Source organism: Ovis canadensis, chromosome 5, assembly GCF_042477335.2.
Source record: "Ovis canadensis isolate MfBH-ARS-UI-01 breed Bighorn chromosome 5, ARS-UI_OviCan_v2, whole genome shotgun sequence".
Lineage (NCBI taxonomy): Eukaryota > Metazoa > Chordata > Mammalia > Artiodactyla > Bovidae > Ovis > Ovis canadensis.
In genome coordinates this window covers 116,799,717-116,816,429 of record NC_091249.1, presented here as the reverse complement: position 1 = coordinate 116,816,429, position 16,713 = coordinate 116,799,717, and positions in this window count along the sequence as shown.

The window sequence follows — 16,713 nt, the reverse complement described above, 5'->3', positions numbered from 1 at the left end:
GATGGGGAATAAAAAACTACAGCTCCTGAAGCAAGCAGTATCAACATTTATTATTTGGAATTCTTCAGCAATGATGACATGTACTTTCTCCTCCATTAAATTATTTATAGCTGTATAGAAACATGTATGCTTAATTCATTATTTAAATTATATTCTAAAAACTTCATTATTTTTAAACTTCTTAATTTTAGGACTTTAAACTTTATTTTATTGTGGCTTGATTTGCATTTCCTGATGCTTGGGAGCATCTTTTCCTGTGCTTGTATATAATCTATGGGAATATCTGATTGGTCTTTTGCCTGCTACTTAATTGGATTATATCTTTTTGTTGAGCTATAAGGATTTGGTTTTTTCATTTTTTTTCATTTTTTGTTGTTCAAACCTGATCAGACTTATTTTCTTAGTTTCCTTTTCAGATTGTTTATTGCTAAATGTATGTAAACACAACACATTTTTATTTCATAATGTTGAATTTTTCAACTTTGCTAAATTTATTATCTTTAGTATTTTTTTTCTTGTGAATTCTCCAGATTTTTAAAATACAGAATCATGCCATCTAGGACTAGAGATATTTTTACTTCATTTCCGGTGAAAATGACTTTCTCTTTTTCCCTTGACGAAAGAAATGTTCTGTATAGAACTTCTGATACAATTATAAATGGAAGTGGTGAAAGCAGAGAAAAAAAAACTGGAAGTGGATTTTTCTTACAGAAAGTGTATTTTTCTTACAGAACATTTGCCAATTAGTACACAGAACTTTAATATGCTGTGCCAGTTTCCATTGTTATTAAAAACTTGTACTTGTTTGGTATATTTGTTACTATTAAGGAATGAATATTCATAAATTATTAACTAAAGTACATACTTTATTCAAGTTTTCCTACCTTTTACATAAGGTCATTTCTCTGTTCCAATATCCCAAGAGTATACAGTGTTAAATCTTGTAGACAAGCCTCTTTTGGCACTTGCTAGCTATGATTGATTTCTCAGACTTTGTTTTTATTGGCCCTCAAGGTTTTAAACAGTACAGGGCAAGTATTGCATAGACTACCCCTCAACTGGGATTCATCTGATGTTTACCTTATAACTGAACACAGATTATGATGAGTTTCGAGAAGGAAGACCTGACGAGTGGCATTTCAAGGGTAGCATCTTGACTTATCGAGGTTGATGTAGCCCTTACGCTGTTACTAATGCAGGGGCCCTAAGTTACTCCTCTTGTTGTCCTTTAATACTGTACTCAGATACACTCACACTTAAGAGTGATGAGCTGTACTCCACCTGCTGAAGGAAAGAATATCCACATAGATTATTTGGAACATTTCTACCTGAAACATTTGTACACATTTTCCTTTACTCAGGCATTGATATGTGTTGGTATAGACTCATATTATGTATGCATATATGTTCACGTACACATGTATACATGCACACGCCACTATATATGTTATAACGCAGTTGCATTTTACATATTTCCCTCAAATTATCTAGTTTTGGCCACAGTGATTTCAGTTGGCTCCTGTGTTGCTTTGCACATCCTTATTATTATTAAGTGTGCTCTTGTGAGAGACGCAAACAGCCCTTCCCTTCTGGCCTATAAGATTCTCAAGTTCATCTTGTGTATCATTTTCCCTGGCACTAGAATCAGCTGTTTATTCATGAAGCCCCATTTTCTCTCACTAGAAAGCGGTATTAGAACTAAGATCAAAGTGACAAGTGTGCTTATAGCTACTGACATGTTGTTGCTTCTAGGCCCCCTCAGCTGACACAGCATAGAATTGTACGTGTGAAAGTGAAAGTGAAGTTGCTCAGTCGTGTCTGACTCTTTGTGATCCCATGGACTGCAGTCTACCAGGCTTCTCTGTCCATGGGATTTTCCAGGCAAGAATACTGGAGTGGGTTGCCATTTTCTTCTCCAGAGGATCTTCCTGACCCAGGGATTGAACCCAGGTCTCCTGCATTGCAGGCAGACGCTTTACCCTCTGAGCGAAAGCGTATGTTTACTAATCCATAATATACATGCATACTATATATAAATATATAGTGTATATATATATATGTATACATATACAGTTGTTTATCTGTAACTTCCAGCTCCAACATTGAGAAACCTGGCTACCATCTTTAACTGTTTATTCATTTAATTGTATAATGCTAGTATACATATCTTAACACGATCAGAATTATTAACTAGGACCAGCATGAAGAAACCTACAATTAATGTGTACTGTGTGACTTATCTGTACAGTTGACCCTTGAACAACTTGGGGTTAGGGATGCCGATCCCATACGTGGGACAATATGTCTATAATTTATAATCAGCCCTCCATATATGCAATTCTGTATCTACAGATCGTGTAGTACTGGAATACATGTGTACTGAAAAAAATCCCCACATAAGCGGACTTTCACTTGAACAACCCTTGTTGTTCAAGGTCACCTATAATTTGTTTTGCTTTTATAGTCTTACATACTCCACTTATTTCTAAGGTTTCTTGGATCAGCACAATTTTTCATACTTCTTTCACTGAGGTTGTAGGCAAGTCTCTTTTGGCACTTGTTGGCTATGATTGATTTCTCAGACTTCGTTTTTATTGGCCCTCACAGGTTTAAGCAGTAAAGTTCAAGTATTTTGTAGACTATCCCTCAATTAGGATTCGTCTGATGTTTCAGTTCAGTTCAGTCGCTCAGTTGTGTCTGACTCTTTGCAACCCCATGGACTGCAGCACGCCAGGCTTCCCTGTCCATTACCAACTCCTGGAGTTTCCTCAAGCTCATGTTCACTGAGTCGGTGATGCCATCCAACCATCTCATCCTCTGTCTTCTCCGTCTCCTCCTCCTCTGATGTTTATCTATTCATTTTTGTTTTTTCCAAAATGTAATATAGTTAGAATCACATACTATAGAAGCTTTTGAATATATGTTCTTTTCACATATTAATATGCATTTATAATCTACCTATGTCTTTTCATGGCTTGATAGAACATTTTTTGTCATTAAAAATTGTTCCATGATATGTACATACTGCAATTTATCCCTTCACCTACTGTGAAAGAACATTTTAATTGCTTCCAGTTTTGTAAAATAAAACTGGTATAAGCATTTGCTGTGTTTTCAAATCAGTTGTGTAAAATCAGGAATGTGATTGCTTAAATGTAGGTTACAGGGTGCTTGTGATATTCTGCATTCCCAGCAACAACGAATGAGGATTCGTGTTGCTTCACATCTTTGCCAGCAATTGGTATTATCTGTGTTTTGAGTTAAAATGTCCTACTAGGTGTGTAGTGGTATCTCTGTAGTTAAATTTGCAATTATCTCTTGGCAAACAACTCTGAGCATCTTTTCATAAGCTTGTTTTCATTCTTTGTGTCTTCTTTGGTCAAATAACTCAAATATCAGCTTCTATATTTTGCCCATTTTTAATTGAGCTGCTGTCTTCTTTACAGAGTATTTGTACATGTTGGATAAAATTCCTTTATCAAATCTGTATCTTATAAATACTTTATCTCAATCTTGGCTTGTCTTTCTATTTTCTGCTAACTTCTGCAAAACAAACCCTTTTTATTGCAATGAACCCAATATATCATTCTTTTCTTTCATGAATCATATTTTATTTTCTCTCTAAACTCATCAAACCCAAGGACACATAGATTTTCACCTGTATTTCCTTCTAGAAGATTTTGCAGTCTTTTATTTACATTTATACATGTGATCTGGTTTGAATTAATTTTTAAAAAAGTATAAAACATGTATCTAAATTCATGAGAGTTGGTATTGAAATATAAAAAAATTTTTTTTGCATTTGACTTTGAATTGTTCCAGTAAACTCTGTTGAATGTTCAGCCAGCCTTACATACCTGAAATAAATCTCATTTGTCAAGGTGTACTATTTTTTATTATAAATTTTTGGATTTATTAACTATACTTAGTAGGGAATTTTCTGTCTGAGAGAGATTGTGTAGTTTTTTTTTTCCTAATTTGTAATGTATTTGTCTTGTTTTGGTATTAGAATTTTAACCTCACAATATGTTTCCATGTATTTAAATTTTTGAGATAACATTGTAGAGAATTATTAACATTTTTCTTTTAAAAGTTTATTAGAATTTGCTGTTAAACTTCTGGGCCTAAAGCTTTTGTTTTGGAAAGTTTTGTTATTGATTCTACTGATACAAGTTAAAAAAAAAGTCCCATTTAAATTATTTATTATTGTGTTTTTTTTTTTTTCATCTTTAAGAGATCAGCCCATTTTTTTATGTTGTCACATTTTGGAAGATGGAATTGTTCGTAAGTTTTCTTTATTATTCTTCTAATGTCTGTGGGATCAGTAGTGACAATTTCATTTCTAATATTGATAATTTGTGTCATCTCTCATTTTTCTTAACATGGTTAGAAAGTTTTAACTTCATTGTTCTTTTCAGACAATCTTTTTATTTTTGGTTTTGTTGATTTTTCTGTCATTTCTCTGGTTTCAATTTCACTAACTTCTTATCCAATTTTTAATTTGTTTTTTTCCACTTGCTCTAGATTTATATTGCTCTTCTTTTTCTACTTTCCTAAGATAGAGGTTTAATTTTGTGATGTAAAATATTTGTGTGTGTATATATATATATATATATATATATATATATATTTCATGTTGTAAATTTTATTGAGCTCCATACAAATTTTGATTTTATATTCTCAATTTCATTTAGTTTAAAATAGTTTTACTTTCTCTTTGAGATTTCATCTTTAACCTACTGTTATTTAAGAGTGTATTGTTTAATATTCAGATTTGGAAACTTTGAAATTTAGGAACTATCTAGAAATTTTCCTGATATCTTCCCATTATTGATTTCTAGTTGTCTTAATCTATTTAGGCTGCTATAACAAAGTACCTGAGTATGGGTGGTTTATAAACAACAGGAATTTTGTTGTTCTTAGGTTGTGACCTACTCTTGTGACCCCATGGACTGCACACGCCAGGCCTCCCTGTCCATCATCAATTCCCAGAGTTCACTCAGACTCATGTCCATTGAGTCAGTGATGCCATGAGAAATGCCAGTGATGCCATCCACCCATCTCATCCTCGATCATTCAGTTCTCCTCTTGCCCTCACTCTTTCCCAGAATCAGGATCTTTTCAGTGAGTCTGCTCTTTGCATCAAGTAGCCAAAGTATTGGAGCTTCAGTTTCAGCATCAGTCCTTCCAATTAATATTCAGGACTGATTTCCTTTAGGATTGACTGGTTTGACCTCCTTGTAGTCCAAGGGACTCTCAAGAGTCTTCTCCAACTCCACAGTTCAAAAGCATCAGTTCTTCGGTGCTCAGCCTTCTTATGGTCCAACTCTCACATCCATACATGGCCACTGGAAAAGCCAGTAGATTTTGATGAGACTAGATTTTGATTAGATGGATCTTAGTTGGCTAAGTTATGTCTCTGCTTTTTAATATGCTCTGTAGGTTGGTCATAACTTTCCTTCCAAGGAGCAAGTGTCTTTTATTTTCATGGCTGCTGTCACCAACGGCAGTGATTTTGGATCCCCCCAAAATAAAGTCTGTCACTGTTTCCATTGTTTCTCCATCTATTTCCCATGAAGTGATGGGACCAGATGCCATGATCTTAGTTTTTGAATGTTGAGTTTTAAGCCAACTTTTGCACTCTCCTCTTTTACCTTCATCAAGAGGCTCTTTAGTTCCTCTTTACTTTCTGCCATAAGGGTGGTGTCATCTGCCTAACTGAGGTCATTGATATGTTTCCCAGCAATCTAGATTCCAGCTTGTGTTTCATATAGACTGGCATTTCTCATGACATACTTGACATAGACGTTAAATAAGCAGGGTGACAATATACACCCTTGATGTGCTCTTTTCCTAATTTGGAACCAGTTCTTTTTTCCATATTTAGTATTAACTGTTGCTTCTTGACCTGCCTACAGGAGGCAGGTAAGGTGGTCTGGTATTCCCATCTCTTTAAGAATTTTCCACAGTTTATTGTGATCCACAGAGTCAAAGGCTTTAGCAAAGTCAATGAAGCAGAAGTAGATTTTTTTTTTTTTCTGAAATTCTCTTGCTGTTTCTATGATTCACTGGATGTTGGCAATTTGATCTCTGATTTCTCTGCCTTTTCTAAATCCAGCTTGAACATCTGGAAGTTCTCAGTTAATGTACCGTTGAAGCCTAGCTTGGAGAATTTTCAGTATTACTTTGCTAGCGTGTGAGATGAGTGCATTTGTGCAGCAGTTTGCTCTTTCTTTGGTATTGCCTTTCTTTGGGACTGGAATAAAAACTGACCTTTTTCAGAAATTTACTTCTCACATATCTGGAGGATGGGAAGTCTGAGATCATGATGCCAGCCACATTTGTGACTGGTGACATCTCACCTGCCAGCTCATAGACTGTGTCTGCTAATTCTGTCCTTACACGGTAGAAGTGGCTAGACATAGTTGTGGGATCTCTTCTATAAGACCGTTAATCCCCTTCTTAAAGGTTCCACCCCTATTGACCTAAGATCCTCCTGAAACCCCTACCTCCTAATGTCATCACATTGAATGTTTTTAGACCATTGCACTAGTTTAGTTCTCATATCTCATAAGAATTTTTTTTAATGATTTATGTTCTTTTACGTTTCTGAAAATATTATTTTGTTGCACAAAGTGTGTACCATGCTGGTGAATATTCCATAAGGGCTTGAGAAAAATGTCTATTCAATGGTTGTGGAGGATTATATGGATGTCACTTACATTAAGTTGATTGATAATGTTATTTGGGTTAACATTATCTTTTCATATTTTCTTCCCTTTTTATCTGAATAATGAAAAGATATTGAAGTCTCTTACAATAATAGTGGATTTCTCTTTCTCCTTTCAGTTCTATCAGTTTTTGACTCTCATTATTTAATGCTACCCTTTATTCCGGAAAATTTGCCTTGTTTTGAGGTCTTTGTGTAAAACTCAAATATAGCTACTCCAGCTTGCTTTTGATTAGTGTTAGCATAATGTGTAGTTTATGGCTTCCCTAGTGGGTCAGCAGTAAAGAATCCACCTCCAATTCAGGAGACACAGCAGGAGCCCTGGTTTCAATCCCTAGGTTGGGAAGATCCCCTGGAAAAGGAAATGGCAACCCATTCCATGGGAAACCCCATAGAGAGAAGAGCCCAGCAGGTTACATTCCATGGGGTCCAGAAGAGTTGGACATGATTTCGCAGCTGAACAACAAAATGTATATTTTACTTTCCTTTTAGCTTATCTGATCCTTTATATTTAAAAGGGGTTTCTTGTAGACAGCATATAGTTGAGTCTGCTGAGTCGCGTCAGTCGTGTCTGACTCTGTGCGACCCCATAGACGGCAGCCCACCAGGCTTCGCCATCCCTGGGACTCTCCAGGCAAGAACGCCAGAGTGGGTTGCCATTTCCCTCTCCAATGCATCAAAGTGAAAAGTGAAAGTGAAGTCACTCAGTCATGTCCGACTCTTCATGACCCCATGGACTGCAGCCCACCAGGCTCCTCCGTCCATGGGATTTTCCAGGCAAGAGTACTGGAATGGGTTGCCATTGCCTTCTCTGTTGAGACAGTCTAATTGAGTCTAGTTTGTAATAATTCAACAAAAAGCTTTCAGAACAAGGGAAATTATCAGAAATAAAAATTGCATAAGCCAGAAAGAAAAACACCAATACAGTATAATAACACATGTATATAGAATTTAGAAAGATAGTAACAATAACCCTGCATGCGAGACAGGAAAAGAGACACAGATGTATAGAACAGTCTTTTGGACTCTGTGGGAGAGGGAGAGGGTGGGATGATTTGGGAGAAGGGCATTGAAACATGTATAATATCATATATGAAATGAATCACCAGTCCAGGTTCAAAGCATGACACTGGATGCTTGGGGCTGGTGCACTGAGATGACCCAGAGGGATGGTATGGGGAGGGAGGATGGAGGGGGGTTCAGGATGGGGAGCAGGTGTATACCTGTGGCAGATTCATGTCGATGTATGGCAAAACCAGTACAATATTGTAATTAACCTCCAATTAAAATAAACATATTTATATGTATTTTTAAAATTGCATGTAAGAAACGGATAGACTTCCCTGGTGACTCAGATGGTGAAGAATCTGCCTGCAATGTGGGAGACCTGGGTTCAACCCCTGAGTCAAGAAGATCCCTTGGAAAAGGGAATGACTACATACTCTGGTATTCTTGCCAGGAGAATTCCAAAGACAACGGAGCTTTGACATGTATGCAGGTCAAGAAGCAACAATTAGTACTGGACATAGAACAACAGACTGGCTTCAAATCGGGAAAGGAGTACATCAAGGCTGTATACTGTCACACTGCTTTTTAACTTATATGAAGACTACATCATGTGAAATGCCAGGCTGGATGAAGCACAAGCTGGAATCAAGATATCAGGGGGAAATATCAATAACCTCAGATATACAGATGACACCACCCTTATGGCAGAAAGCAAAGAGGAACTAAAGAGCCTCTTAATGAAAGTGAAAAAGGAGAGTGAAAAAGTTGTCTTAAAGCTCAACATTCAGATAAGTAAGATCATGGCATCCAGTCCCATCACTTCATGACAAATAGATGGGGAAACAATGGAAACAGTGGCTGACTTTAAATTTTGGGGCTCCAAAATCACTGCAGATGGTGATTGCAGCCATGAAATTAAAAGACTTTTGCTCTTTGGAAGAAAAGCTATGACCAACCTAGACAGCATATTAAAAAGCAGAGACATTGCTTTGCCAATAAAGGTCTGTCCAGTCAAAGCTATGGCTTTTCCAGTAATCATGTATGGATGTGAGAGTTGGACTGTAAAAAAAACAGCACCAAAAAGCTGATGCTTTTGAACTGTGGTTTTGGAGAAGACTCTTGAGTGTCTCTTGGACTGCAAAGAGATCCAACCAGTCCATCCTAAAGGAAATCAGTCCTGAATATTCACTGGAAGAACTGATGCTGAAGCTGAAACTCTAATACTTTGCCCACCTAATGCAAAGAACTGGCTCATTTGAACATACCCTGATGCTGCGAAAGATTGAAGTTTGAAGGAGAAGGGGATGACAGAGGATGAGATGGTTGGATGGAATCATCAACTTTATGGACATGAGTTTGAGTAAGCTCCTGAAGTTGGTGATGGACAGAGAAGCTTACTGTGCTGCAGTCCATGGGGTCACAAAGTCAGACACGCTGAGTCACTGAACTGAATTGAATAAATGGGTAGAACTGAAAGGAGAAATAGAGAAATTTATTATCCTTATGAAAGTCATTTAACCCCTCTTGTTTGGAGAAGGAAATAGCAACCCACTCCAGTATTCTTGCCTGGGAAATGCCACGGACAGAGGAGGCTGACTGGCTATAGCCCATTGGGTCGCAAAGAGTTGGACATGACTTAGTGACTACAACAAACAAACCATCCCTCTTTTAGGCTTCCTTGTTTCTTCTCTTGGCACGTCTTCCTTCCTAAAAGAGAGTCAGTATCTGACTGTTTATTCAACTGTAATCCACTGTTATCCTGAAACTCATTTCATTTGTGTTTTTAGTCATTAGATAAGGGAAGCATTTTGTAATCTAATAATATTTAAGCCTCAAGCAATTAGTGTCTGGGTATTGTCCCACAAGTGCTATTTCAGTGGCAGAATTTCTGTTTTTCCCTGTTAGATAATGTAGGGTGCTGCTGGTGTGAAAAGTACGCCCTTCTACAACAGGACTGAGTTTCTAGTTAAATCTTTTAAAAAATATGTTAATTAATTTTAATTGGATAATTACTTATAATTTTGTGATGGTTTTTGCCATACATCAACCTGAATCAGCCACGGGTATATTTTAGCATGGAGAGCAGGACTTTGCAATGGAGAACATTCTATTTCCCAATGGTTGTTCTTCCCTTACCTCTGCCAGAGTTGTGAGAAGATCTTTCTTGGAACTGTACCATGGAACCTACTAGGTTTCCTAGCGTTTAATCTGTTTTATAAATGTGGCCTCTTCCCCCAGACTTGAGCATCCACAATTTATCACTCTCCGCTTCATCCTCCACACTCAGCATCCAGCAATTCACAATCCAGCAATTTACCATCAAGTGCTACTACTGGTTCATGGCTCTGGTGCCTTGTTGCCCTGTAAGCTGATCTCAGCTGCGACTCTCTCTTAAGCTGTCTCTCTAGATTTGGGGGCGAGTGTTTGTCTTGCAAACTCAGTTCCCTTACAATTACAAGAAAAATTATTTCGTTTCAGTCTGTTCAGCTTTTTATCCATGCAAGATTGAGAATGACAGTGTCTAAGCTCTCCAGTACTCTTGCCTGGAAAATCCCATGGACCGAGGAGCCTGGAAGGCTGCAGTCCATGGGGTCGCTGAGGGTCGGACATGACTGAGCAACTTCACTTTTACTTTTCACTTTCATGCATCTGAGAAGGAAATGGCAGCCCACTCCAGTGTTCTTGCCTGGAGAATCCCAGGACGGGGGAGCCTGGTGGGCTGCCGTCTCTGGGGTCCACAGAGTTGAACGCAACTGAAGCAAATTAGCATCAGCACCAAGCTCTCTATATCTTGTGCTAAAACTGGAAATTAACATTACTTTTTTGATACATTGTCCTAATTTTGGACACTGAGAAATCTTTCAGAAGGACTACCATTTTCTTCAAGTATTGTTGTTGCTGTTATTATTATTTAGCATTTACTTACTTTCTGCTCTTACGTAGAAACAGCCATTTCTCCAAGGATCACTGGTTCTTTTTATTGGAAAATGACATATATAAACTAAGAATGGTCACTATGTTTACTGTTTCTCTTGCAGTTCTAGAAATTTCCTACTATGCCTTCATGCAGTTTTCACTACCCCACATCTATTTTTTCTGCAGACATTATCTGTGCTTTTTGAGTCCAGGAAAAGTACACAAAATGAGAACAATACTACTTAAATTATTATATTCTCTTACTGCCTGTGAAAGGTTAAATCAGAATATCTGAACATAGAAAAGAAATATCTGCTGTTCGCATACTCTATAAAATATTTCTATGGCTTCAAAAGTAAAATTTTAAAAAAATTATCCTAGAAAAAATCCATCTCCACACTCATTTAGAGAAGAAGAATATTATGTTTTGATTTTTATTACAGGGATGGTATGTGTGAAGTAGGAACATGACCTTGTGAAATATTAGGAAATCTAAAACAATAATCACCATTTTTAGCAAAGGTGAACATGATTTTTAGGTGAACATGATTTTTAGGAGATTCTGTGCTGCACTTCTCTATATCATCCCAAATACCTTTTCAAGATGGAAGCTTTTTTTTTCTTTCCTTAGCTGCTACAGGTGTTGGTAGCCGAGTCTGTACTCTCTGGTAAATGCCCTTGTTGAAAAGAGCTACTTATTGGAAAAGACTCTGATGCTGGGAGGGATTGGGGACAGGAGGAGAAGGGGACGACAGAGGATGAGATGGCTGGATGGCATCACTGACTCGATGGTCGCGAGTCTGAGTGAACTCCAGGAGTTGGTGATGGACAGGGAGGCCTGGCGTGCTGCGATTCATGAGGTCGCAAAGAGTCGGACACGACTGAGCGACTGAACTGAACTGATACCAAGGTTACCTCTCCCATTTTCAGGAGTAATCTATAAATAATGATTGGTCCTTACGGAAAGCCGCTGCCCTTGCCTCAGCTGGGACAACTTTAAGGGGCTATGCCAGTTCTAGAGCCACTCTTAGGATAACCTTATCTGCTGTTGCAAACATTCTGTAGTTCAAAGTCTTCCTCTGCCCAGTCCCACTTTTTTCACACCTGACTGGTGGTATTTTTTAGAGTGCATCCCTATAAACCTCCTGCACCCAAATCTCAGATCTTGAGTCTTTGTTCACAGAACCCACCTCTGACAATATCATGTTCTTATAATACACCATGTGGCAAAATAATGGAAGAATAACAGAGCATCTTACAACTTTTGTCATGCATTTAATTTTGTCTGGCATGTATACTTCCATTTTGATATTAATACTCCCAAGAACATCTTAAAGTTATCTTTTAAAATTGACTTCCATCCTAATTATGCCATCATTCAAATTGTATCTGTTATGAACTTTGATTCCAGTCAGGCTTTTGATTAAGGTGCTTTAAAATAAATAAATAAATAATACTTTAAATATTTAAAAGATGCTTCCAATATATAAATAATGCATCTGAGATGAACTTTCTTAAATTAAAAAAAAAAAGAAGAAAGCGAAACTGAAGTTTACAGAAAAGACTACAAAAAATGGAAATCCTAGAGACTGCCATTAAGTATTTTTATTCCATTTGTTGTAGGTTAGAGAAAAGAGGAAGATGATTCTTTTGTTAATTGTTTTTTTCTTTCTTTTACACATTCTCATAATGGCTAATACATATAAAAACCCTAACCCTCAACCTAACCCCAACATAAAACCCTAACCCTAACCCTAATTTTAACCCTAACCCCACCCTGAGAGTGTGCATATGAGACCAATTTGTTCGGAAGTGCAACAGATTTAGCCTTAGCACCCAACTAACAGAGTGACCTATATTCTGTTGTTTTTGCACATGCTTCCCGACATCCTGGGCGAGAAATAAAGGTAGTGAACTCATGTGCTCTATACAGTACAAAACAGGAGCAAAGCTAAAGTGATTAAATCACTGAACTGTTACCCTTTTGATATTTTTATGTATCTCTTTTGTGTTTGGTTTAGTTTTGATTGAACTATGATTATATTACAGACATTAGTCAACATACTTCTATACTTAATAATCCAACACTTTTATATACCATAAACCTATGATAAACAATGATTATGGAAGTAAGAATTATTCTGAAATGTTTTAATGAATATATAATATTCTATTGAGGGTATGCTTCATAGTTTATTTTCCTAATGTATTTTTATATTGTCTGAATATTCTATATTATGAAAGTTCTATATTTGATTTTGTTCATGATGCTCTCATAGCATTTGATACAATTTTGTTATTGCGTCTTTGAAATGGAACTATCAGTGAAATGGTAAGCTGCCATTTTTTATCTTGAAATATATTACAAAAGTTTTAGCAAATATATTGTTAAATCATTTAAAGTGCTACCTAAAATAGATGGTACCTATTTTATCATGTCTTGGCCAGCATTATATATTCAATATAGGCTAATTTTAATAATGAAAATTGAAGCTGATGGACAGTCAGTGAATGAATTTAAATGTTAATAGTTGCATAATCTGTATATGTTCTGAAATAGTTACACAGTTTTAAGTTATATGTAATAGATTAGATAGAGCAAAATCGGCAGCTTGGAAAATGTAAGGAGGTAGGTAAATGATGGTTTTTCTTGGTGAGTGGTAAAAAAAAAAGGAAATATAGAGGTACATTTTTGAGAAGGAATTGGTAATATTATGTGAGAAAGTTAGAATGGAATTGTGAGGAAACAACAGACTTAAAATTTACTTTTAGAAAATGAAGCAGAAGCTAAAGATATGTTTTGTATCCTCACAATTTCATTTGTGGTACATGTGCACATACTCCAAGTCTGGAAGAAGTGTAAATGTGGTGTGTATGCTTGAAGGTCCACGTGAGTGTCCAGGTGAGGGATTTGCGTGTGTGTATATGTGAATGTGTATGTGAGGTGAATTTGTCTATGTGTGGGTGTATGTGTGTGAATAGAAGGTTGTTGAGGTAGGGTATACAGGTGTGCATATCTATGTATATGTGCGTATGAGTGTGTATATACATGTGTGTGAGTATATGTGTATGACAAATGCGTGTGTGCCACTTTGGGTGGGAGAATGCATGTGTTGGGGAGCAGTGTGCATACATTTATAGAGTATATTTTGGTAGTGTCTGTGAATATGTATCTACAGAGATATTCACGTGCTTGTAGGCAAGGTGTATGTCTGTGTGGAGAAGTGCATATGTGGAAGGAATGTGTATTGAGATGCGCACATCTGTGTTTGTAGGTGAATTCACATATCTGTTTGAGAGTGAGTTTATCTGTGTGTCTTCTGTAGGAATATTTACTCCCTTTCTGGGAGTGTGGTACATTGAAGTGAAAGTGAAAGCCGCTCAGTCGTGTCTGATTGATTCTTTGCAACCCCATGAACTATACAGTCCATGGGATTCTCCAGGCCAGACTACTGTCGTGGGTAGCCTTTTCCTTCTCCAGGGGATCTTCCCAACTCAGGGATAGAACCCAGGTCTCCTGCATTGCGGGCAGATTCTTTACCAGCTGAGCCACCAGGGAAGCCCAACTGGCTACTGAGATAAGATAATCAAACATCAAGAGGAAAATTAGGATTTGGTACTCCTATCACAGATGCAACTGCTGCTGCTGCGTCGCTTCAGTCGTGTCCGACTCTGTGTGACCCCAGAGACGGCAGGCCACCAGGCTCCCCAGTCCCTGGGATTCTCCAGGCAAGAACACTGGAGTGGGTTGCCATGCCTTCTCCAATGCATGAAAGTGAAAAGTGAAAGTGAAGTCGCTCAGTCATATCCAACTACTAGCTACCCCATGGACTGCAGCCTACCAGGCTCCTCTGTCCATGGGATTTTCCAGGTAAAAGTACTGGAGTGGGTCACCTTTGCCTTCTCCATACACAGATGCAGAGAGGTAAATATTTAATGAAATAGACGGGATTGGTGGCTCAGATGGTAAAGGATCTGCCTTCACTGAAGGAAACCTGGGTTCAATCCCTGGGTCGGGAAAATTCCCTGGAAAAGGGAATGACAACTTACTCCAGTGTTCTTGCCCAGAGAATTCCATGGACAGAGGAGACTCACAGGCTATAGTACATGGGGTCACAAAGAGTCAGACACAACTGAGCGACTAACAATTTTACTTTCAGTGGACAGTTAGAGATTTTGATATTGAGAGAAATAGGAACATTTCTTCTTTTGAAATAAGGATGAAAGGAAGATGCGCTTACTGAACAGGTAGATTTTAACAAATAGTGAAGTGAAGGGAAATCCCTCCATTCTCATATATTCTGTTTCATCAACAAATTAATCAATGATATTATAACTTGTATGAGAATAGCTTTTACCAAACAAATATGAAATAAAAGACAAATATGATTGATTTGTATGGATATTTTGCAAGTGTCAGTTTGACCTTAAAGTTGTTGAAGTTTTTTTTTTTTTGGACACTAATATGAATGTATGATTCTCAGGTACAGGGCTCACTCGATCAGAGGTCAGTATGGAAGATGCAATATATTAAGCTCATCATAATTTGGGATTTATTAGGTAATTTAACTGAAAGGAACAAAGACTAAGGACTTGAGCCAGTTGCAAAGCTGATTTATAAATGCTATTAATTGAATATAAGAGAAAATGAGAATGTGATAAGAAAAAGATGGAAAAATATTTTGAGGTACTGGATTGAGTTTTATAATAGCATTTTATATTTCCTACCTCCTTCAGTGAAGCCTGCGGTGATTCAGAAACAAGTGAGAGAAAAGATAGGATAGGTTATCACAACAAATGTAATTCCTACTGTTTGCAAAGTATTAGTCTAGGTACTAGAGAAACACAGTGTAAAAAAAGAAGAAAGAAAATATCCTTCACCTCCTGGAACTCAAATCCTAGTGGTAATGGCAGATAGTAAACAAACAAACTCATGTATAATATGTTAGCAAGCAGGAAATGCTATAAATAAAACAAACACAGCTAAAGACTAAACTGTATGTTCTTAAAGTTGGTTTGCTTAGATCAAACTATCTGAAAGGTTTAATTTAAAAAGTAATTTGAGAAAGTCGAAAAGAAGCTGTAAGAATACTTGAGGACATATACTTAGGCAGAGGGAACAGCAGGTTAAAGGTCCTGAATCTGTGACGCACTTGACAGGTTTGAGGAAGAGCAACCAATTGTAACTGGAGAATATTGCATCTAGTTTTTAGAGATAACCAAGGACCTATGATGGGAACTTCAGAGTTTATTATAAGAATGGTGGAAACTTATTGAAGGGTCCTGAACAGGGGGATGGCATAATCTGATTCTGATTAAAAAAAACAAACCACTGCTGTGTTTTGGGTGGCCAATAGGGAGGCAAGGGGTCTTCCCGTGTGGCTGAGTGGCAAAGCATCAGTGTGCCGGTGCAGGAGATGCACAAAACTTGAGCTCAGCTCCTGAGTCAGGAAGATCTCCTGGAAGAGGAAATGGCAACCCTCTCCAGTGTTCAGGCCTGGGAAATTTCATGGGCAGAGAAGCCCGGCAGGTCACGGACCAGGGGCTTGCAATGTGTTGCACACACCTGAGCACACTGAGCAGGGAGACAAGGATGGAAGGCTATGGAAATATTCCAGTTGAGATGTGCATGGAATAATGTTACTAGTGATGGAGGCTGTAACCAGTTCCTTATATAACCATATATGTTCCTTATATAACCATACATTCTTCATGTAACCCAGACACTGAAATTCTAGATATTTATTCAAGAAAAGTAAAAAATGTGCAAAGTTCTGAAAATAAAAGCTGAGAGTATTGCTTGCTGAATCAAGAAAGACTCATAATTATCTGGTACAGTTTTACTGTGCAAAGCAAAGATCTCGTCTTATATAAGGTTTTAGGAGCTTTTGAGTTTAGCAATTAAAATGCTTTCAGTGCCGGAGTGTTCCTGAAAGGAATTGGTTGAATCTTGAAGGTAGAAAGAAGTGTGTCCATTGTTTCAAAGCTGACAGCGGATTTTTTTTTTTAAAGGGTGAGTACTTTTAATTCTCACTTTTAATGCAGAGGTGATAGCTTAA